We start from the raw sequence: 23,236 nt of genomic DNA, 5'->3' as shown, positions 1-23,236 counted from the left end.
AAAATTTTGCACTGGACCGATACTAGCAGCAGAATAACATGATAATACAGGTTATACTCATTGGCTCTAGAACTAGACTGTGTGAATTTAAATCAACCTCTTACTAGCTATGGAAAGTTGGGCAAATTGTTTAAGCTATTTGTGTTTCACTCTGCTCATTCATAACATTGGAATAATATTAATGCTTTCTTCATTGAAAAGAGTAAATCAGCATATATATATAGTGTCTGACCCAAAAGAAGCATTAAGTAATTATTATTCTCACTGGAATGTGAGGTTTATAAAATTAAAACACTTTTGTTTTCCTAGCTGTTATGTTTCCAGCATCTAAAACAGGACTTCAAACATAACATCAGTCAATAACATTTGTTAAATGAATGGATGAAATGAATCCACAGTCAAATGGGTAGGGCCCATTGTCAAAGGCAATATCATTTTACTGAAAAATAAATTGCAGCTGCAGATGTACCTATCTGTGTCTCTCTGTCTGTGACTGTGAAGTGGAGCTGAACCCCAATATTAGGACTGTGCAAATCTCTGGCTTTTGACGCTTTTAGAAGTTTGCAGGAATCCTATATAGAGATAGTAGGTTTGCATCAATTTTGCGATGTGGATTCAAACCAGTATTAATTTAATTGGAATAAAGTACAAGATAACTATATTTTATCTCCGTTTTGTGATATAGTTTTCACTGGTTATATCTCCATCACGACACTTATCACATTGTATTATACTTACTTGTGTCTGCATCACATAATAACAAGAAAAATCTTATAGACTTAGAGAAATCAAACCAAATTGTAAGGAAGAGATTTTACATAGGGTGTGCTATTAGGCAGTGGAATGAGTTACTGAGGACAAGGGAGAGGTCTTCTTTTATGTAAGTCTTCCAAAATAAGGTATAGTTCAACCTGAATACTAAAAGCTGGTGTAGACTTTTTAAAACATTCCCTTTGCCTTTATCCTCTGTTCTCCCCACAATATTGCAGAAAGATAGGTCATATTAAATGGGAAATAAAAAGAGAGAGGTTTTCAATCTCTCCCTGACAGTGCTGTTTTTCATAAACATCCATCTTGTAAAGTATAGTGGTCTGGTCTTTTTTTTTTTTTTTTCCATAGAAAAACACTGAAAGATAAACAAGATCCAAATCCATATTAGATTTGGAAGAGGAAAATTTGTGGGTAGAAAAAAAATCTACAAAACCATTGCATGCATTATGTTGTCAATATATCAACCAAAAGGAAACTCAGCCTTTTATAAACACTGTAATGGTCTTGACAACCTTCCTATGTAAACAAGTGAAATGTCAGCCTCTTAGGGAGAAGAGTCATAGAGTTGCTTACTCAGGAAAAAAAATAATGATTTAAAAGTGATTTTGTAATGAACTTCAGATTTAAAAAAAGAGGGAGTTGGATTCAAGGATAGAGTAAATTAAACAGAATCATTTGATATGTGGAAGGATAGAGCATTGATTCAGAATGGTGAAATTTATGAATCATTTGTCCTTTCTTTAATTCACTTTATTTTTTCTTAATATATACATTCTCTTGGTTATATCATGTTTTTTTGTAAATTAGGAATTTCAATGCCTTTGCTAGGGATTTACTATGTGCAGTTGTTTCTGGGTTCATTATCTCATTTAATTCTCACTACAGTCCTGTGAAACACACACTTTTACCCCCAGTATGTATAAAGTGGGTGAGGTTACCATTTAGAGGTTAAGTGCCTTATCAAGGTCATACAAGTTTAATTGAAAGAGATTGACTTTGAGGCTATGTCTCATAACCCTTTTGTTTTATGTTAAAGATGATATATTTCTATAAATAGAAATCAAGATCATATATTTCAAAAGTCTTGTGTTTTTATTTTATTCCTTTTATGAACTACATTAACATAATAATACTTTGGCAAATGTACTCAGAAAGTTTATACTATTTATCTTGTAGTGTAATGATTATAGTATCTTATATTGAAATTCCATTAGGATATGATTAACCTTATGTTCTACAAATGAAAGAATACATTTTGTTCCATTTGAAAACTACAGGAGTTACAAAAATACAAAATATTAATTACTACTGCTACTACTTTGAGAGAAACAAGTGTTATGGAAAAAGCTGTTGTGAGAGAAGGTAATAGAATCCTTACATTCTGTAAGTGGACATTAATAGACAGAATTAAAGAAACATATCAGCCTTGGAAAAGCAAAGCAGAATTGGAGGCACGTTTATCTAAATACTAGTAAAGTAGCCATCGTATTTTCTAGACAGTCAGGTCTGAATCGTATTCCTCGCCCACCTACATTTAGGATTCCCCAAGGTAAAAGCTGGGAACTTTCTCCTGTTTGCCTTCCATCAGGAATTTCAATTTCCAGGTTGGTCCGCCATGTCTGAGCTTACCAGGGCAAAGCTCTACCTTGTGGTTTATCAGAGTATAAGGTAGATCTTATACTCACTCCTTTGCTCCCAGTGCAGAACCAGGCTGCCGTGATAATAATTTAGAAAAATATAACAAAGTGCAGATTTGATTTAAGAAGATTTGTTCAGAACCTGACTCTGTTCATTGTGTATGTGCCATGAGATGAAGATGGGCAGAAGCCTAGGGGCCGGGTAAAATTTGCTGATAAACGTTTCCTTCCTGCATACTCTGGGAATTTTTCTGTTGCCCTCATCTTTTCCCTGATCACTAGCAAACACATCTGTGAATGTGCTGCTGTTCAGTCCATTTAACCAATACCACACATTAATTTTCAAGAAGAGTAATGCGTCTTTTTTTTTTTGAGAAATATAATCCAATATGCTCTTTTGAATAACACGTAATTTATAAAGTAGCTAATGTTTTAGACAGATGTTAAGTCAAGGCTGACTTGTTCCTCTTCAGAAAGTTACAGATATGGACAAATTAAACAGACATCTAAGTTTTCAGAGGCTAATGAAACACAGATACTTTTTCAGCTTTCTAAGCACATACTATAGGAAATTTTTACATTGATTGTCAAATCAATTTGCTTCTTAAGAATAAAAGGGAGAATAAGAAAGCACTGATACAATTAGGTACTAGAATATGTTGCTTTATTTTTTATATTAAAGATTACATTGACAAAATGTGCCCTTAGAGGAAATAAGAAATAAGTATGCTTCAAGGTTTGAGCATCTGGTTTCTGTTTCTATCATTTTTATTTTGCTCTGAGTTATTTTTCTTTGGTTTATTGGGCCTGAGAACAAATTATCTAGCTGTGTAGCCAAAATGAATTACCATGTGAAAGCAGAGTTACGTTGAAATCTCTGTGGCATTCAGCATCTCTGCAGGGCTCCAGCTACACCACCTGCTCAGCTGGAGCTGGTCTGTTTCCCAGGCCAGGAATTAGGTGGACAGAGTAAGACTGTGACAGCAGGTGAAGTGATTCACCATTGTAAGAGGATGTGGAAGATAAGTGACAATCAGTTTTGATTAATGAGAACCCTCAGATTTCCATTTTATAGTCTGTATTATAATTTGGGACACAGAGGGAGAAACCATGATGCTTTCTGGTAAAAGTACACTGTTTTGGCTCTTGTGCACTGTAGCAGTAAAGTACAAATGTCTGAGGTGGAAGAGGGTGAGAGGAACATACTGAGCTATGTCTGGGAACATCAGGAGTGCATATTGTTTTTGGCCTTTCCTAGGCTTTCATGAATACAGCGAGATAACATAATATATGGTTAATATAAAACCAAATTCTGTGTTTAAAATGTGAGCTTATTCCCCTTGAAGGTGTTATGTTTCTAATATTAAAATATTTTGCTAATATTTTATTATTTTTTAATCAAGGCAATGATAAATAGTCACAAAATAGTAATAAATAAATTATATATTTTCATTTTGTGGTATTTCAGATGTTTGGATGAAACAAGTTATAGAAAATAGGAGTGACATGAGCAAAACAGTAGATTAGGAAGCCCTGAATCTTCTTTTGTCCAATGAACACACTGATTCAGCAACAACTCATGGACAAATTCCCTTTATGATAAATCCAAAAACTAATTGAAAGGCTTTAGTAGCTGAGGCAAACATGAAAACAGACTCACTGAAGCCCGTAGGGAGAAAAAAGACACTTTCTTGCCAGAATTCCTACTGCTGACACAGTACCGTACAATCAGGAAGAGAACCCTCACTTCCAGCTTCTCCCAGGACAGGTAAAGAGAGGGCAGTCTGTGAAGACCAGGAGAGGTGACTGCTTTGTCTAATGCACAGAAACCAACATAGAGAGTCAAGGAAAGTGAAGAAATGGATAAATAAGTTCCAAGCAGAAGAACAAGATAAATCTCCAGAAACTGATATTAATAAATCAGTTGATACTAATAAGAGAGAATTAAAATAACTGTCATAGAGATGCCTACCAAGGTCAAGAAAATAATGCATGAACAAACTGAGAACTTCAACAGAGACAGAAAAACTTTTAAAAGTACTAAAGAGAATTCAAGAAGTTGAAGAACACAGTAACCAAAATGAAAAATTCACTAGAAGGGTTTAAAATCAGACTAGGTCAAGTAAAAGAAAGGAGCAATTTATTCAAATATAAGTCATTGGAAGTAGTTCAGTGAGGGGAGCAAAAAGAAAAAAGAATAAAAAAGAGTAGAGAAAACTTCAGAAATTAATGCTCATTATAAAGAAAAACAATATGTGCATTATGGAAGTCCCAGCAAGAGAAGGTAGAGAGAAAGAACCAGACAGTTTACTCAAATAATGGCTAAAAACTTCCCAAATCTGGAGAAGAAAATGTACGTCCAGATCCAGGATGCCCAAGGCATTCCAAAAAAAGATGAATCCAAACAAATCCACACACCAAGACACATTATAATCAAATTACCAAAGGTCACAGACGAAGAGAGAATTTTGAAAACAGCCAAAGTAAAGCAACTTTACATGTGAAGCCACTTGTCACGTACAAGGGAACTCCCATGATAAATTCAGTGCATTTTCAGCAGAAACCTTGCAGGCCAGAGGGGAGTGGGATGATATATTCAAAGTTGGGAAAGAAAAGATGTACTAACCGAAAATACTATACCTAGCAAAGCTATCCTTTAAAAATGAAGGAGAGATATAGACTCTTAGATAAAGAAAAGCTGAAAGAGTTTATTACTACTAGATTGCCTTACAAGAAATACTAAAGGAAACAAAGGGATGCTAAAGAAACCCAACATGATAGCATAAGAAAGTATGAAACTTGTTAGTAAGGGTAAGTATATAGACAAACACAAAATACTATAATACTGTAACTGTGAGTAAATCACTTTTAATTCTAGTATAAAAGTTAAAAGACAAAAGTATTAAAAGCAACTATAAAAATATGTTAATAAATACACAATATATAGATGTAAATTGTGACAATACATAAAATGTGGAGGAAGGAGAAGTAAAAGTGTTAGGGATTTGAATTAACACTTTTATAAATTCCATGCTTCTCTTCAGGAAAGCCCTGTGAGCCAAAACACTAGGATAAGCAGCTGGGCCCATTCCCTCTGGGTTTTGGGCATTTGTCAAGTGTGAAGATGGGACAGGTCCATTTCACTTTTTTCTCTGATACAAGTATGTGTGCATTTTCTTCTTGGCTTCACGTGTTTTTAGGAATTTTCAAAATCTGAGTTTCAGGAATATAAAATCTAAAACAGATTGTCATCTTCATCATTTATATGCTGAGCCATTTAGTCAAGAGTCATTCACTGCTTTTAGCCTAGGTTACATTTTTGGAAAACTTTGTCTCTGTTGGGGCTCAGGAAATACACCTTCTCTTTGAATTTCTAGACCTTACAGTACTCTGATTTCCAGAATATTTTTTCAAAAGTCTCAGCATTCTGCTTCTTGATTAGATTTACTCTGTTATATGTAGACATCACATAGTTGTCTTTAATCAAATTACTTAATTCTGCTTAGACTTTTTATACAGAAAGTTCCCAATTCCTCGCATCTGAGGTGTACGATTTAGTCACATGATATGTGCATTTTTTATTATTATGATAATGGTGGTACGAAACTGTTAAAAATAGATTAAGTATATAAAAAATAACTTGTGTTCATTGTAAAACGAAATAAGATGCATTGATTTGTATAAAGTTAAGAACAGAAGTCTGTCATCCTCCTCCTCATCTGCCTTTCATTGACCTTCACTCCTGACCCCCAGCTTCCACAGGCTAGTGTTCAGCACTGCTCAGAGGTTTAAATTTATGCTTTAAGACCATTTCTAGGCTTTATACTGTACAAGATAGAGACATATACTAGATACTCTCCTCAGACTTGACTCATTCATTTTAATATTTATAAGGATAACTTGTACCAGCTTTTATAAGACACACACCCTGAAATCTCAGTGCCTTAGCACCATATGTTTATTTCTCAGTCATGTCAGTTTGATGTGGTTTCGCTGAGGTTCTTCTGTATTTCAGTGAGGCCATCTGGAACACATGACCTCAAAGGCCACTGCACTAGGGAGTAAGAAATATCTAAGAGGCATACCGGCTCTTACCTATCCTACTCGTAGATGAAACGCATCACCTTCACTGACAGTCCCTTGGCTAGAAATAGGCTGAAACATAGAGTCCATCACCTGGTTATTTGGTAAGCCCTCATTGTCCTCCACCTTCACTTAACATCTTCAAGGTATCTCCCCATGTTAGTATACCTGAATATTCCAATAAAATTTTTAATCAAATAAGATTTTTTTATAATATATACTGCATTTAAGCATTCATTTTTTTGGCCTATAAGACATAAGATTTCAATCATTAGAGTCCATCTTTACTGATATAAAATGAAATAGGGACTTCTCTGGTGGTGCAGTGGTTAAGAATCCACCTGCCAGTGCAGGGGACATGGGGTCAAGCCCTGGTCCGGGAAGATTCCACATGCCGCAGAGCAGCTAAGCCCGTGAGCCACAACTACTGAGCCTGTGCTCTAGAGCCTGCGAGCCACAACTACTGAGCCCATGTGCCACAACTACTGAAGCCCGCATGCCTAGAGCCCATGCTCCTCAACAAGAGAAGCCACAGCAATGAGAAGCCTGTGCACCACAACAAAGAGTAGCCCCCGCTTGCCGCAACTAGAGAAAGCTCGCGCACAGCAACAAAGACCAAGTGCAGCCAAAAATAAATAAAGTAAATACATTTATATAAAAAAAATGAAATAACTAAACAATTACCCAGATTATTTAAGGTGTCTAAACATTATAATAAGAGGGGATAATAGGGATTCACGACAAACATTTGTCTCCTGAGATACTCAGTTTACCTTTTTCATCATTGTCATTATGGAAATGAGTAGTCCTGAAGCTGAAGGGCCTCAGTAGTATTTTGGCTTTAGAAAGATAAGCTGAATAGTGGCTGACTGATTTCATACAGTTTTGAAGTAACCTGACTTTGTAATATTTGCGGTCAATAATGAGAACATTATAAGGACAAAGGAGTTCTTTACACCTCTGATCTCATATAAGAGCTGTTTCACCTACACCCACACGATTCACAGCTTGACTGTTTTGCCTATCTTTTCATTAAATAATAGTCTGATTGAAATTTTATGTCCTTATTTAAGTTTGACCATGAATTGTTAGTTGTTTTTCTCTGAAATGCTCCTGTTATAGTGTTATTGACGGAAGCATCTTTCTATATTGTTAAAAAATAACAAAATGTCACTGAAATATTAAATCAATATTATATTGAGATAGTTAAATTACAAAGTATGGACTGTATCTATGGCAAAATATGACAATATTTTTTGAAATTTTCTTATTGTATATTGGTTTATCTCTGATATTTTTGATAATTACTAGACAATTTCCATCATCAAATTTACACAATTTGATTTAAAATGTATAGAAGTAATTGATGCCAAATCTTTTTTTAAATGACACCAAAGGACATAGGATATACTTCCTTCCAGGTGTTATCCTTTTGTTAATTAATTTCTGCCCATTAGCTGAAAAATGTACTTTTTCTGGGATTGACATGACTCCATAGAAACCCGGCTCAGCACTGGTTATGAAACATATTTGAGGTGGTGTTTTCATCAGTGGAACCACAGTGCAGGTGAGCCAAATCTCAAAGAACTTGTAGGTAACCACAGGCTGTAATTCTGGCAATTACTGTGATGGTGTTTGAGAGATGGGATGACTCAGGAACTGTTTTTCTATTCCCTTCTAAAGGCTCTTTTTAAAGTTAACTGTCTGATTCTGCTTAGTCTGGCTGACATAAATCTTTCCATATATTGGAATATTATTTTAGGTTTAGGAACATGTCTATTACCACCATTGTCTGATCGCAAGGAGAGTGCCATTTTCTTTCTTTTATATGACTACTAAATTCTATTGTCTATTCTAGGACAATACCTGGAATATATACTTACGTAATGGATGAGTTAAATCACTTATGTATTATGACAGGAGGTTAATCTCACTCCAGGGTCTTTACAATACTTGTGATTCTCATAACTGTACTGATTTAAGGTAATGGCAAGTGACAAAATGTAGATGCTATTGCTTTGGGATAATGCATTGAAACTCATCAGCCATTAATAGTAATTTGAATGAGCTGATCTCTTTCTAGGATGCAGAGGGACTATGACTTAATACCAGTTTGAGTTTGTGCAAAGAAAAGATTCCAAAACATATAGTGATAGAGAAAAAAATACAGCTTAACAGAACTTATAATTGGAGAGCCTGGAAAATTAGAAGCTTATAGGAAATGAGTAAAGTGGATACAATGGGGGCTGGAGATACCCTGAGGAAAAAAATCCTATTACATAAATTTACACAGTGTTCTCATAGTATGATGTTTCCACTAAATGTCCAAATGCAGCCAACTAACAAACTATATATATCCAGGTAGAAGCAGGCGGAATGATATTGGATAATCATTGTGGAATGAAGGAGGTGAGTTGAAGCTAAAGGCCTCATCTGCTGTTGGGAAGAAGAAAGCTAGAGAAGATTTTCTTTCTTAGTTTGAATAATCAGTTAATCAGTGCATTTTATGACTGGCTTCTAAAGATTGGTAACAGAATGATTGTAGAATGCTTGCAATCATATCTTTTCACTAAAGATACAACTACTTTAGCAGAGACTGCTGGTCCAGACCAATCTAAACTCGGTCTCCATGTGGAGGGGGTGGGAGTCCAGCAGAGTCACCGGGTGCCTTGTTAAAACGTAGCTTTATGGGTTTCTGATGCAGTGAGTCTTAGGATGGGGCCCAAGAATTTGAACTTTAAGAGGTTTCCAGGTGCTGCTGCTCTGGTGAACCACTGATGTAAATTCTATAAACTAGGTGAGAATTATTAGTATGCCAACTAAGGTAACTGGTTTTATATTTAAATACATAAATTGAGAAACACTGGCTTGTTTTTCTTGCTGTGGTTGTTGACTTTTTAACCTTGAGAATTGAGTATCCACATTAAATATTTGTGCGTTAAATAACAGCTATTCTCAATTTAGTTTTGTCATGTGCATTTAAGGAAAAGCTGAATAATATGAGTTGAAACAGACCTGCTTCAAATGCATATCTATTATAGGCTATGAGATTCTAATAGGATGAGTTGACTTTTAGAAGTTTCTGATGATGACAATGGAATAAAAAAATCAGAATCAATCCATGGTTCTCTATTGTTCTTTGAGGCACATTCTGGATCAGCGACCACATAGAGGGCATTGCTTTTAAAATGAGGAAGCTACCATCGACAAGATGGGTCACAATAGCTCCACGGGAGGCAGTATCATCGGCCATGTCAACGATCCATACAATAAAATTCTGTGGCTTATTGTGTTGGTGAACTAAAGTGAGTGGATCAGTCACATACCTAAAGCCTTTGAAATCATATGTGTTCTTTTTTTACTTTTAAATCGAGGAGGAACAGAAATGAATCATCAAAACAGCACATTAAAACTGTAAATTAAACTGCTCTGAAAATAAATTTAGTCATGATTTAAATTACTAATGTATTTGCAAAATGGCATATGGCCTGCTTTATTTATTTGAGAGGGGATAGGTATGAGCAAAGTATGTTACGGACATTCTTGGGCTTATGAGTTTAATGGCATGGAAAGCGACTGCCACATATTCTTACCTAATATCCCCTGGGGCCATTGTCAGAACACAGACACTGGGGAGCTAGGCCACTGGTCTAACCCTCCTGGTATTCTACAGCTATTCAGGGCATGTTTTATGAGTAGTACAGATATTGACGCTAACCTTCATTTATAATTATATGGGTTTAAATAATTTAAAAAGTATATTCTATACATAATCCCTTGTAACACAGCAATCTTGTGAGGTAGGCAGAGCCATCCCATGACCAAAGCAAATCTCACTTTCTGAATTAATGGAAGCTCTAATCTAATTGCTATAAAACTGACAACGCTTGTACTTTCCTTGCCTCAGCCCTGGAATCATCCATTTCTCTAAGGAGCCCTGGTTCTTTTTAATGGAGAATAATACTCAGAAAGAAAAATCTTGAGCAGGAAAATGTATCAGCATTTATATTTTTGCATGTTTTTATATCTATAGTTATATATTGAAAACCATGAGTTCACACTGATACTGGTAACTCCAGTTCAACACTAAAGTGTCCATTTTAGTGTTTCCCTTTTCCATGTTTGTAACTCCCTTCTCGTACAGTGAGAAACATGTCTCCCATATCTTTGGTATTTTTACTGTTTGCTCAGATGCCTATTTGTAACCAATGGCTGCCAGTGGCTGTACCCCGGTGGGTCACCACCTCAGGTCTCTGCCTCATGTAGACTCTGCCTTCCACTGGGCTCCTTCCCTGCCCTCTGCCCTCCTCTCCTGGCCTCCGGTCCAGCTGTCTCTGGGCTGCTTGGTCTCTCTCCCCTTGGGGCTCTGATCCCAGCACTCCCACACTTTCTCCAGCCATCTTCTCACTCAGAGTTTTGGGCTGCATTTTCACAGAAGGAAGAAAGCAAAAAGGAAGGAAGACCTTGTTCTTCTCAAATCAGGTTTTTTTTGACTCCTTCTTGAAAGTATGTTACACTTTGCTACAGTGTCCCCGAAAAATATTGTTATGTGATAACCATTCCACTGAACAGTTCCATCAAAGAGTTCTGCTCGCATTTCTTGTCAGTAGGTTTAAAAACCAGCATGGAGGACGGAAAAAAAAAAAAAAAAAACCAGCATGGATGGAGAAATTACGCTGATATCTATGAATGAATAAAATAAGGATGCTATTCATTGCATTTCCCACAAGAAAGAGCAATTGTCTGGGAATTCACTGCAGTTAATAATCCACTTAGCTCCAGACTGGCAGGGGCCCAGGTCATTTGTAAATGTGTTTCTGTGGCATACACTACAATCCCACAGATGTCTATTTAAACTAAAATTACAAGGAAATCCTAATGTCTTGACGACTATTCCATGTGTCCCTGAATAGCCGTCATACTACTTAATGAGCTTATTGATCAAATGAGAGTATTTACAGCACTAAAAGAAAGAATATTTATATAGTAATATAACTTGACACATCATTATATATTTAAGAATCAGAAATCTTGTCCATAATAATGTTTTGTAAATATTTTATTTTTTCCTCAGATAAAATTAGTCTCAAAGTTTAGCTAGGTCGGATATTTGTATGGAGATTTTCGTTTGTATTTTGTTTCTTAATAGAAAAAAAAGTGACTACATCCCTTCCAGAATATTCCATGTAAAGTTCCAGGAGAGTCAGAGAGTAGTTCCACTGAATGGTCTACACTCATGTCCTGCACGTCCTTGTCTCTCATGTGTCCTGTGTGATAAGCCTCACTCCACATGTTCCCTAAGGCTGCTCTCACTGACTTTGCAGCCTAACATCCTGACCCCACTGGACTCGGCTCCTTTTCACCTTGTGGGAACCCTCGTAGGTATAGGAACCTTCTCCTTTGTGTTGCTCTTGATTGCACTCTCCCGTGGTTGCTGACCTCCGGCCCCGCGGCCGTGTTTGCCTACGTGGCAATGAATGTTGTAGTTCCACAGGCTCTATTCTTGTCCCCGTCCCTTCTCACTTGCCATGTTTCTCACGAGTACTCTTATCTACTTCCATGGCAGTTGATACTGTGTATCTGCCGTACTGTGGCTTCCACAAATATATCCAAAGCCTTATTGGACATATTTAATATGATACGAGACCTGAACCATGTCTACTTATCTTTTGTATCTTCAGCAGAAATGAGTGCACACATAGTAAACGTTTATTAACCACATCCTACATGAACACTCCAAGTCCTCTCTTCCAAGAACCTAGTCACCCTCTAGTATTACTTATCTTACTAGGTCAGAAGGACAGGTGCAGACGCATAATGGTTGTTATGACATACTGACTGGCTTCCTGTTCCACTGCTGTCCACATCCAATCCGTAAACAGTTCCATCATGGCCCTCTGTCCTCATTGCCCCGCTTACAGCCCCTCATTCTCTCTAACCCTACCCATTGCAAGAATCTGTTATCTGTTCTCTCTCTCCCTCTAGTCCTGACTCATTCCTGCCATAGTTTGTGTTCTAAAAAGAAAATCTGGTCATCCTATTGCTTTATTTAAAATCTTTTAACGACTTCCCTGTACCAAAAGGACAAAGTCTAAACTTCTTATCCTTATAAAAACAAGACCACTTGTAATTTGACATTTCTACCTCTCTGGTCTCTTCTCTCTGTGCTCTCTCTTCCTTTCTGTGCCGCCCCACCCAGCCAGTTGCTCTTCTGCAGTTAGGATACACGGTCCCATACCTCTGCTTATGCGTTTTCCTCTGCCGAGAATGCTCTTTCTCTCTTTTTTAGAGAGGAATGCCTCTTCATCTTTCAAGCCTTATTTGGGATATTTCCTCCTGATGAACCCTTTCCTGTCCTCTCTGTCTGCTCAGTAGGGTTGAGTGAATGCCTCCTTCATGGGTGCCTCCTATATAGGTTCTACAGTAGTCTATCATAGCACATAAATACTTTCTTCAGTTATTTTTCATAATTCTGTACTCCTGTAACAGACAATGCCTTCCTTGAGGTTAAATATAATCTTTTTTTTTTTTAAGATTTTTTGATGTGGACCATTTTTAAGGTCTTTATTGAATTTGTTACAGTATTGCTTCTGTTTTATGTTTTGGTTTTTTGGCCTCGAGGCATGTGGGATCTTAGCTCCCCGACCAGGGATCAGACTCTCACCCCCAGCATTGGAAGGCAAAGTCTTAACCACTGGACCACCAGTGGAAGTCCCTATAATCTTTTGTTTGATGTTTTTAGCTTCAGTTCTAACCCAGTATCATGCACTGGGTACAACATAGTGCTCAATGAATATATGTTGAAAGAAAGAAAAAAAATGAAACAGAAGAACAAAGGAAAGAAAGAGAGAGAGAAAGAAAGAAAGAAAAGAAAGAAAGAAAGGAGGAAGGAAGGAAGGGGGCCATCTGACTCTATAGCTCACATTTAACACTATTTGTCATTTAAGGGATCCAATACAGAGAAGATGTGTGATATTTCATGTAGGCTAATTTGTGTATTTTGGTTCAGTATTAACCCCAAGACAAGCTACTTTCATGAATGAGATACAGATTTCTGAAGACCTGATACTTTTCCAACAGCCTGAATTATCCAGCCATGGTGATGATGCCAGGGCAGGGTATTCTTTGTATATGATGTATAGATCTCAGCGTTTAAGGAAGCAGACCCTGTAGTCAAACCACCCAAATCTTAGTCATAGCTCCATTCTTTACCAGCTTAGTAAACATAGTTCAGATGATAAATTTCCTCATTTGTTACATGAGGATAAAATGCATATCTACCCTCAAAGGTAATTTCAAAGTTAGTTAAATAAACCATGCAAAGCACTTAGCTGTAATATCAATGGAAATTTGATAAATATCAGCAATTTTTAAAATAAAGGAATTGAATTAAAATGATCAAATAATCACTTTCCATATACTTTTTTAAAAGTAGAAAACTACCTTTATTTAAGCAGTTGATTACTATGCAGTAAAAACTAGGAATTTGCTGTTTATTGAAGAATTAAAAATATTAATGTCTAAATCTTTTCTGTTCATAAAAAGATATTATGGCTTCTTTTATTAACTTTGATTCCAAGAGATTAAGTTAAAAGCATATTTTAAGAACAAACATTTGAATAAAATTATAAGAAAAATAATACTTTGAATTTAAATTAATTCAACATCTACAAAGAAGTTAATCCTCTTCAAAGTAAGAGATCTTTACTAGGAAACAGTCCACAAGTTTATCAATAAAATTCAGCTTTGAAACTGATAATAATTCCCATTTCTTTAGTAGAAAGGAAAGCTGTTATCTGTGATTTGAACTTGAGAAGACTAACTTCATTAGTAATGAAATTAGTGTTGCCTTCCCAACAAGAATTCCAGGATTTCCAGAATTTCTACTTGTTGATTATTCCTCCATACCCAATTACACTTTAGGAAAAGTTTTAAAAGTGATGACAGTGCTGAGGAGTAGACTCATGGGTGCCTAGAAACCGTGATTCCTGTTGATCACATTGCTTTGCCATTAATGCGCTATAATATTATCCATGGTTTGTCTTCTCCCCTAATATTATGGCTAAAGAATAAAATTCTTTACCAATAGCAACCCTCAATTTTATTGACCACTAATTAGCTTGTAAATTCTGATTTGCACTGTAAAACATGATGCAACTGCCAGAAAAGTTTTTTTCCCTTAATATACAAATAGAAATGACCAATAGCCTTCCTTATCGTATTGCACAAGCGACACCAGCTTCAGAAGCACATCTTTATTGCTAATGGACCACATACCCTGCAAGTGCTGAAGAAATGCTCAGCTTAGTGGGAAGATGCCCAGAGCCCTCCCCTCCCTGCCTCTCCCTTTCCTGCCAGGGTCATTCAGCCACTGCCTGAGGTTCCTGAGGTTTTGCAGAGTGTCCCAGTTTGTCCTTGAAGAGCTATTATTTTGTGACACATTTCCCAATTTAGCTTAGGAAGAACAATAGTCTAGAGATGTGGATGAGGACATGTGGGGAAAATGGCCTCTTGTTACTTCTCACCGAACAGTACTTGGAAATTTGCATGTGCATTACTATGTTACAGACTCTGAGAAGTTCTGCACTAAAAAGTCAGGTTTAACTTCTTTAATTAGTCATTATAACATGTATGATTATGCATTACTTTGCAAAGCAGTGGCTCCAGAACATTGGGGGACCTGCATTTTGACTTGAGCCCATCAGGTGCCTCTAGAAACCTCTTGCTGAAGAGAAGGCATGCTTTCAATTCAGTAACATCTATAACCCAAAGCAATAATTCAAAGAGGAGGCCAGTGGGCTATCTCTCTGAGAAATGGGCACTTTTAAGACAAGACATTTTAGAGTTAGTTTTTCTGCTTATATTAATCATTCTGAATGAATTAAAGAGAGCACAGAAAGTGTACCAACATGTTAAAAATAGTATTTTCATAATCCAAAAGACATTGTCACAGATATGTTTTTTCAATTTATTCAAAAAAAGGAAGGAAAACAAAGACTTTTATGGAATAAATGGGTAAGAACATGAACATGTATATGCATGCAAACAAGAAAAAACAATCAGATAAACACCAGTGCCACTACTTGCAAAGACAAAAAAAAAAAAATTAAATATTTAGGTGGACTTGTCTTGAAAACTTATTTCAATTCTCCATCTCAGATGACTTATCATAAACCAAAGGTAAAAGGGTAGTATTGTCTTTCTAATTCTAATTCCATTTTAAAATGAAACCAATCAAAGGTTTTGCCAACAATTGGTGTAAATCTTTTTCCATTCAGTGTTTCCATTGGCCATTTATAAGGGCAAAACATATAGAAGTAGGCCTAAGGAAGCAGATATCAGATAAACACAGGAAGTAATTATTCAGCAGGAAATGTTGAGGGAAATGGATTGTTTTTGTTTTGTTTTGTCTGTCTTCCCTGGTGTTCCTTCAGGCTTGAGGCATCAGCAGTAATGAAGGAAATAGATTTGTAATTGCAGGACGGCTGCTGTTTACATAGTGTTAGCACTAAATGTCGCTTAGCACATGTTTATCTTTAAAAACAGCGATAAACATTATTTTGAATTGAGTACCATCTGCAAAAAATGTGCTTTCAAAATCTATAGATTCTACTGTTCGTTTGTTTTTTGTTTTTTTTTTTTTTTTGAAATTAACATAAGGAAGAAAAATTCCATCTGAAAAGAAGATAAGAGTTTTAAGCCCTGGATTGTATAGCTGGGGTTTTAATAACAGTCACAGAAGAAAAGAAAAGGTACCTAAATATAGTAATATTTTTCATATAAGATCTCTGTCACCTGAGCAAGATAAACTCAGGTGGTTAAATGGTTAGAATGGTTCATTAAGGAAATTGTTTTGACAGTAGAAGAAAACTAAATTTGTCATGATATTTTAAAATTACCTAATCTTTTTCTTTTTCTGTTCAATATTTGAATATTCTTCTGTGTTTATGATCTCAAAATAAACCCTGATGCTCATATAAACAATCCCCAGGACATTGTGTGATCCATGCTCACTCATCTTCAGAAGGGAGTAAGAATTTTAGAAAATAGGGTGTTTTTTCCCACAGAGGATCATTTTATCTGAGGAACTGACTAGATTTTCACATACCTAATCTGGTGCTCAGACACAGTAAGATATAAGTGGCCTCCTTAATGTGAGGTTGGAATGGTAAACAGCCAGAGAGAGCTCTCTACCAGAGACAAGGGTGCACACCCCTGACCCCTGCCCGTCAGTCAGGTGCACTGCAGCAAAGGTCAAGAGCCTGCCTTGGAGTCAGTAGCCTTAAATGTCTTGTTTTAAAAGGAGCTCAGCACCTTCCAGCACTCATCAAGCAAGCCTGGGTTTTCTCGCCTGCAAAATGAGGACAATAGTACATATCTCAAAGAGATGTAGTAAAAATTAAATGAAATAATGGATAAAGTACTTTGGATAATGGTTGACACATGGCTGGTATATCTTAACTCATACTGGCTGCAAAATTAGGAAATTTGGCAAATAATGTCCATGTTCTTGTCCAATAATAATTATGTTTCTAAAACCTTGAGAATTATAGTGTGAAAAGATTGTCTCATAATTTATTTCCTGTATCACGTTTACATATTTCCAAATTGTGCCAGCAGAACTTGTAAGCTGTCAGGCAATGACTAGCAATTCTCTCCTCAAATTTAGTCCCATATAAGAAATTGGACCAGACTGATCAACTCTTGTGTTAAAGAGAGTAAAATCGTATCTGGTCACATATATTCCACCCTTTCGATTAGGGTTTTGTGGCTCCAGAAATCTCCAGTTAGAATGAAGTTGTTCCCATGTAGTTAGCATTAATCAATTATGAAACATTGGCTTATTACATGTTTTTCAGATTTCTTTTCATCATTACATACAATTCAGATTACAGTGAGGCTCAGAACAATGAAGTTTGATTAAGGCAGGAAACTTCCAAAAGAAAAAGTATTAATAAGATAATGTAGGTCAACTGGAGAACACTGGACAACCAAAGGGGCAAGACCCATAGGAGTGAAAGGTACAAAAAAGGAGGGAACTAGGGGCCAAAGAGAAGCCATCTTGTTCCATGAACCTAGAACAAGCTCTGAATTAAATATAACAGGCCAGGACAGTTGAGTTTTGAGAGTGTGTGTGTGTGTGTGTAAGAGAGAGATAGGGAAAGAGAGAGAGAGAGAAGAAAAGGAGGGAGGACAAAAGAGTTTTTCTACTTACCTCACTTTGTGGGATGTGCTATCTTGCTATTAATATTAAACTGGGTAGAGGTAACGGAAGATTGCATAGAATTATCCTTAAAAATGTCTTGTATTTGCTTTGTCTCACTTGTCTCTCCTGAGATTACATTATTAATCACCAGGAGGAAAAAAAATGTCATCCCAAATGGATAGATACGGAGACTTGTATCGTATACATCTGAAGGTGACTTTACACTCTGAAAGCTAGAAATGATTCAGGATTGTATGCCATTATCTGGAGGGATGCTTTTAAGTTTCAAATGAGGAATGGGTCTTGAACAACTTGTATCTTTCAATGAGAGCAGTTATAGTTTTTTTTTTTTAAATACAGTATTAGGCCAATACATTTTCTATTATACAGAATCATGTTTTGTTCCCTGAATTATTCTAGAAGAGAAACCAGCTTGCACCTTGAGAGTGACATGGTGAAATATTTATGTTACCACTGGATTTGATTATTAAAGTGCTTTTTGCTCATCCTGCAGGCAGACTGTGTCTGAATAATTCTGTGTTGGGGCAGACCTGTGGCTTGGTCTAGCAAGGTCTCAGCTGCGCTCTGTAGCAGCACGATGCTGAGGCTGGTTTCTGGGCTAAGCTTTGAATAGATTTTGTTCTGTGGAGCATTTATTAGGCAGATGAGTTTTTTGGTGATCTCCCGCTGCTCACTCTTTTACCTCTAGCTATCTTTAAAAATCTTACAAATCTTTTGTCTCTGGGCTCTTCATGCTTGTTTGTGACTTTCAGAAAGTTTTCCTGCAGATAATGTGTTTTCTCTGAAAATCGGTAATAGTAGGTTATTAGATAATGGCACTAACTGCAAAAGCTCTTGTTAATGTTAAAGTTACATCAAATAGCCAACAGGAAGCTAATTACTTGTATCGTTAAAAATACCCTTTCTCTCATCCATTTCTACTCAAGGCTTATCTAGCTTTGTATTTCAGATGTTCTTTTGAATCAAAATTAAATTTCTTCCTCATACTTAAAAGTAATGAAAAAGCAGCAGTTTAACGTTAAAGCTTCTTTAAAGTCATCTTTCCCATTTCTCTCCCTGCTTATATGTTTGAGGAACCTCAACGCTAGTTTTCATTTATTTCTTTGACTCTTCTTTTAACTCTTTGTGTCACCTCCCACTTTTTTGCTGACCTTTACTTTGAAGATTCATCTTAGCTTCCTCTGGTTTTTTTTTTTTTTTTTTTTTTTTATTTATTTATTTATGGCTGTGTTGGGTCTTCTTTTCTGTGCGAGGGCTTTCTCTAGTTGCGGCAAGTGGGGGCCACTCTTCATCGCGGTGCGTGGGCTTCTCACTATCGCGACCTCTCTTGTTGCGGAGCACAGGCTCCAGACGTGCAGGCTCAGTGGTTGTGGCTAACGGGCCTAGTTGCTCTGCGGCATGTGGGATCTTCCCAGACCAGGGCTCGAACCCGTGTCCCCTGCATTGGCAGGCAGATTCTCAACCACTGCGCCACCAGGGAAGCCCTCCTCTGGTTTTTATGTCCTCTTTCTTGGCTTTTTATTCCTACATTTTTTTCTTTCCACACATATTTTTAAAACATCACTTACAGCAAGTGTTCTTTAACTTATGTTCTCTAAATTGATGAATCCTAACTATAAATTTTATTCTTTATTTTATCATTTCTGGTTTTTAGTTGCCTATCTTAGGTCATTTATTTCAATCTATATTTTATCTATACATTTATTTTGCATTTTCACATACTTGGTTGAAGTTTTATACTAACATTGCAGTTATCTGAAAAATTTCAATATGATTTGGTGAACTAAAGATATGCAGTTTGTTACTTTCAGATACAACTGGTAATACAAACAACTTTATAAGGGGGTTCTCGGGAAAGTGGTATCATTTTCCACTGGAAGTCCTTAAGGACATTAATGAATAAGAGCATGTGCATTGTGTACATTTATACACACAATTGATAATTAACTATATGTAGGTCACATATCTGTGTCTTAATTGACTTATTTTTGTAAACAGTAATTCACTCCTAAATGTACTTTTAAACTTTCATATAAATTACTTTTTCATTGTTAGAATTCACAGTGACATGGTTTTTGTTTTCTTGAATGTGTGTAAACAGTGTAATGATCTTCTGTTAATACAGTTCTCATTTTCTGTACCATTTTCAGCATTGCTGCAGAGACTGCGAGGCAATAACTCCACTTGCTTCCACTTTTCTGGGGCCACAGGATAGACTGCATTTCCAAGGTAAGTGGGGTCATGCATCTGAGTTCTAGGAAATGAATTGTGAGCATAAGGGATGTAAGTCCTGTCCTAGCCTGGCCTGCTCAGCTAAGAGTGAGGCTCCCTGTCCAGGTGTCTAGGATGGAGACACTCCAGATCACATTTGCAAGCCAGGGTTTTGGAAATGGAGCTACAACGTAGAGGGGATTTTTGTTCTTTCTCCTGAGTGGAGAGCTGCCCAAATGGGAACTTTCATTACAGCAGCTGGAATTACTTTAAACCAAACAACATCCACAAAATAGGGCTGCTGGAATAAAACTACAGGATGCCTTGTTAAATATGAATTTCAGGTAAGCAATGAGTAAATTTTTTTAGTATAAGAATGTCCGATACAATATTTGGAACATATTTGTACTAAAAAAGTTTTAGTTTATCTAAAATCCTAAGTATTCTGAGTGTCCTCAGTGTTTGTCCTCAGTGTCCTCAGATTCATTTGCTAAATCTGACGACTCAACTCCCAACAGATACTATGCAATAGGAGGAATATTGGAACTCAGAGAGCAGAGATTATGTTTTCCTTCTTTTGCCCTGCTTGATTTTCTAGTTTTAGGTACTTAGAAAATACTCAACATACTCTTCTGTTTCAATGCAACGGTTTAGTGTAGGAGAAAAATGCCACTATGGTGAAATTTCATAACTGTTGTTTTCTAAACCTCACTCATTATCAACACATTTCCAATATTATTTGTTAAAACAGAAGTTCCTAAAGTATGTATTTGAAAAGTTTGACTAATATTAAAAATATAATAATTAGTTTTTCTACTTTCTCATTTTTGGCTGCTAAGAATGTTTTGATGATTTCGTCTTTTTTTCAAATATGTATCTTGCTACATTCTATGAAGAATTTCTTACATTTATCACACAGTTGCATCTCTCACTTTGCTGTTAATTTACCAGCACACTGTTTTATTTTTGGTAATAATATCCCATTGGTAAGCCCAGAGTCAAACTCTGCTTGTCTTCCAGGACAGCCTGGAATACTGTTGTTCCTTCGTGTCAGTGTTTATTCTATCATGCAGACTCTCAGAGTCTTGTGAGTGGTTCACACTTATGGCTCGTCCACCCTGATATGCCAGGTGAAAACCCTTAACCGACTAGCCTCTCAGACAGCCAAAAGGCACATTATTGCCACAAAGCTCGATACTATTAGCAAAGCATGATGTTTATGCCATCTTTACCAGGGGCCTACGTGATAAACACATTACATATATTATTACATATACTATATATATAATTTATATATACACTTATATATTTATTTATAAGTAATCTGTGTTTTCATATGTATATCATGTTTATCATTACATACCATATACAGAAAATTTATGTATATAAGTATATTTAAATAAATGGTCCCCCAAGCAGGACCAGAAGGTCCATACCATGATTACCGCCTGTTTAGAGATGAAAAACTGAGGCTTTTAGAAGTTGAGTAACTAGTTGAGGTCACCATCAGCACCACCAACATAATTGTGTGTTGAATAAATAAGCAGATTCTAAGCAGTAACAGTGATAAAGAAGAGGTGGCAAATTTTATTTCGCATAAATTGGAGAGGGGGCAGCCTGGATCCTTGGGTGGCGAAGGACCTCCTCAGATCCAAGGTGACATGGTGCTGCTCTGCTCTAAGCACAGGTCATTGAAGAGTGTGCGGGGGGCTGGACAGAGCCCTGGGCTGAGAGTCAGAGGACTTGTTTGAATTAAAACTTTTCCATTTGGTGGCTGTGTGGCTGAAGACGTATCTCAATGTCTCTGAGCCTCGGTTTCCTTTTTTTCAGGAAGCAAGAGAATATGCAATTACACAAATCTTTTTTTCACTCTGAAAAGATTTTTATCTGTCTTGTTCAGATTGGTTTGAGGAACTGTCCAGAAATATGCAACCCTCCTAAGAGACCGCTTTCCAATGGGGCGTTTCATGCCTCCTCCACCCACCAACGGTGGATAATATTGTTGCAAAACATGGTTATAGCTAATATAATGATGAAACAGTATTTTATACATAAAAAGTTTTAAATCTTGAGCCATTGAGAAAAGTTACAAATATTTGTGATACACATTGCACATATTTTCATTAATTTTTTTTTTAAATCGGCATTTTAAAAGGAAGGTTCTAGTTGATTATGAAACCTACTTAAGGGTCACGTCACCTGAGGTGATCCCAGGTGGTGTGCCATCAAAAATACTCTTTAATTACTTATATCGTACTTTTTTATCAATAAATAAATAAATTTATTTATTTATTTATTTTCGGCTGCGTTGGGTCTTCGTTGCTGCATGCAGGCTTTCTCTAGTTGCGGCGAGCGGGGGCTACTCTTCCTTGTGGTGCACAGGCATCTCATTGCTGTGGCTTCTCTTGTTGCGGAGCACTGGCCCTAGGCGTGTGGGCTTCAGTAGTTGTGGCTCGTGGGCTCTAGAGTGCAGGCTCAGTAGTTGTGGTGCATGGGCTTAGTTGCCCTGTGGCAATACGGGATCTTCCCGGACGAGGGATCGAACCCGTGTCCCCTGCCTTGGCAGGCGGATTCTTAACCACTGCGCCACCAGGGAAGTCCTTATATCTTACTTTTGATGTGTCCATTTTTGGCTATAGTTTTTCATCTAAAAAAGTTATAACTCAAAAGAATTACTATTTCCCTGCTTCAAAACATTCTCCATTTGTTACCCGTATCTCCATATACTATAGTATTGAATGATTACCCATTGGTTAACTCATTTGTTGATTTGAGAGGAAATTAAATGTATATATTTCTGTTTTGGAGACATTATAGATATTATCTTTAGTTAATGATTACTCACATGGCTCTAAATATGTTGGGCAGAGACTTATGACCAGGCAAAGTGTAAAGTTGTTGGAAAGGCTACAGGATCCGGCCCCATGCTTGGCTTACAAGGATGGCTCCCAGACCCTGTACTTGATTTATTTTAACATTCAACAATACCTTAATAATAGTAAAGTAGTAAAGTTTAATTCATACTGCTTGTCAAGGAAAAATCCTTTAATTTTATTAGCCATATCAATTACATATTTAATACAAAGAACACAGCTATCGTAGACAAAACCATATGTTTGAGAATGATGTTCTGGGTGACTGTCTTTTCTGATACTCCACCAGAGTCATTCTTTAAAAAGAAATATCTTGCTAGTGATAAAACTATGTTGTGAACTCATTGTTTTTAACTAGTATCTCTTGCTTTCTCAGAAATCTTGGCTCTACATGACTTCCTTGTATGAAGTAAATCTGAGCTTCCTATTAGCTG

This window comes from Balaenoptera physalus (genome assembly GCF_965194825.1).
Source record: "Balaenoptera physalus genome assembly, chromosome: 2".
Taxonomy (NCBI): domain Eukaryota; kingdom Metazoa; phylum Chordata; class Mammalia; order Artiodactyla; family Balaenopteridae; genus Balaenoptera; species Balaenoptera physalus.
This window is presented reverse-complemented; position numbering follows the sequence as displayed.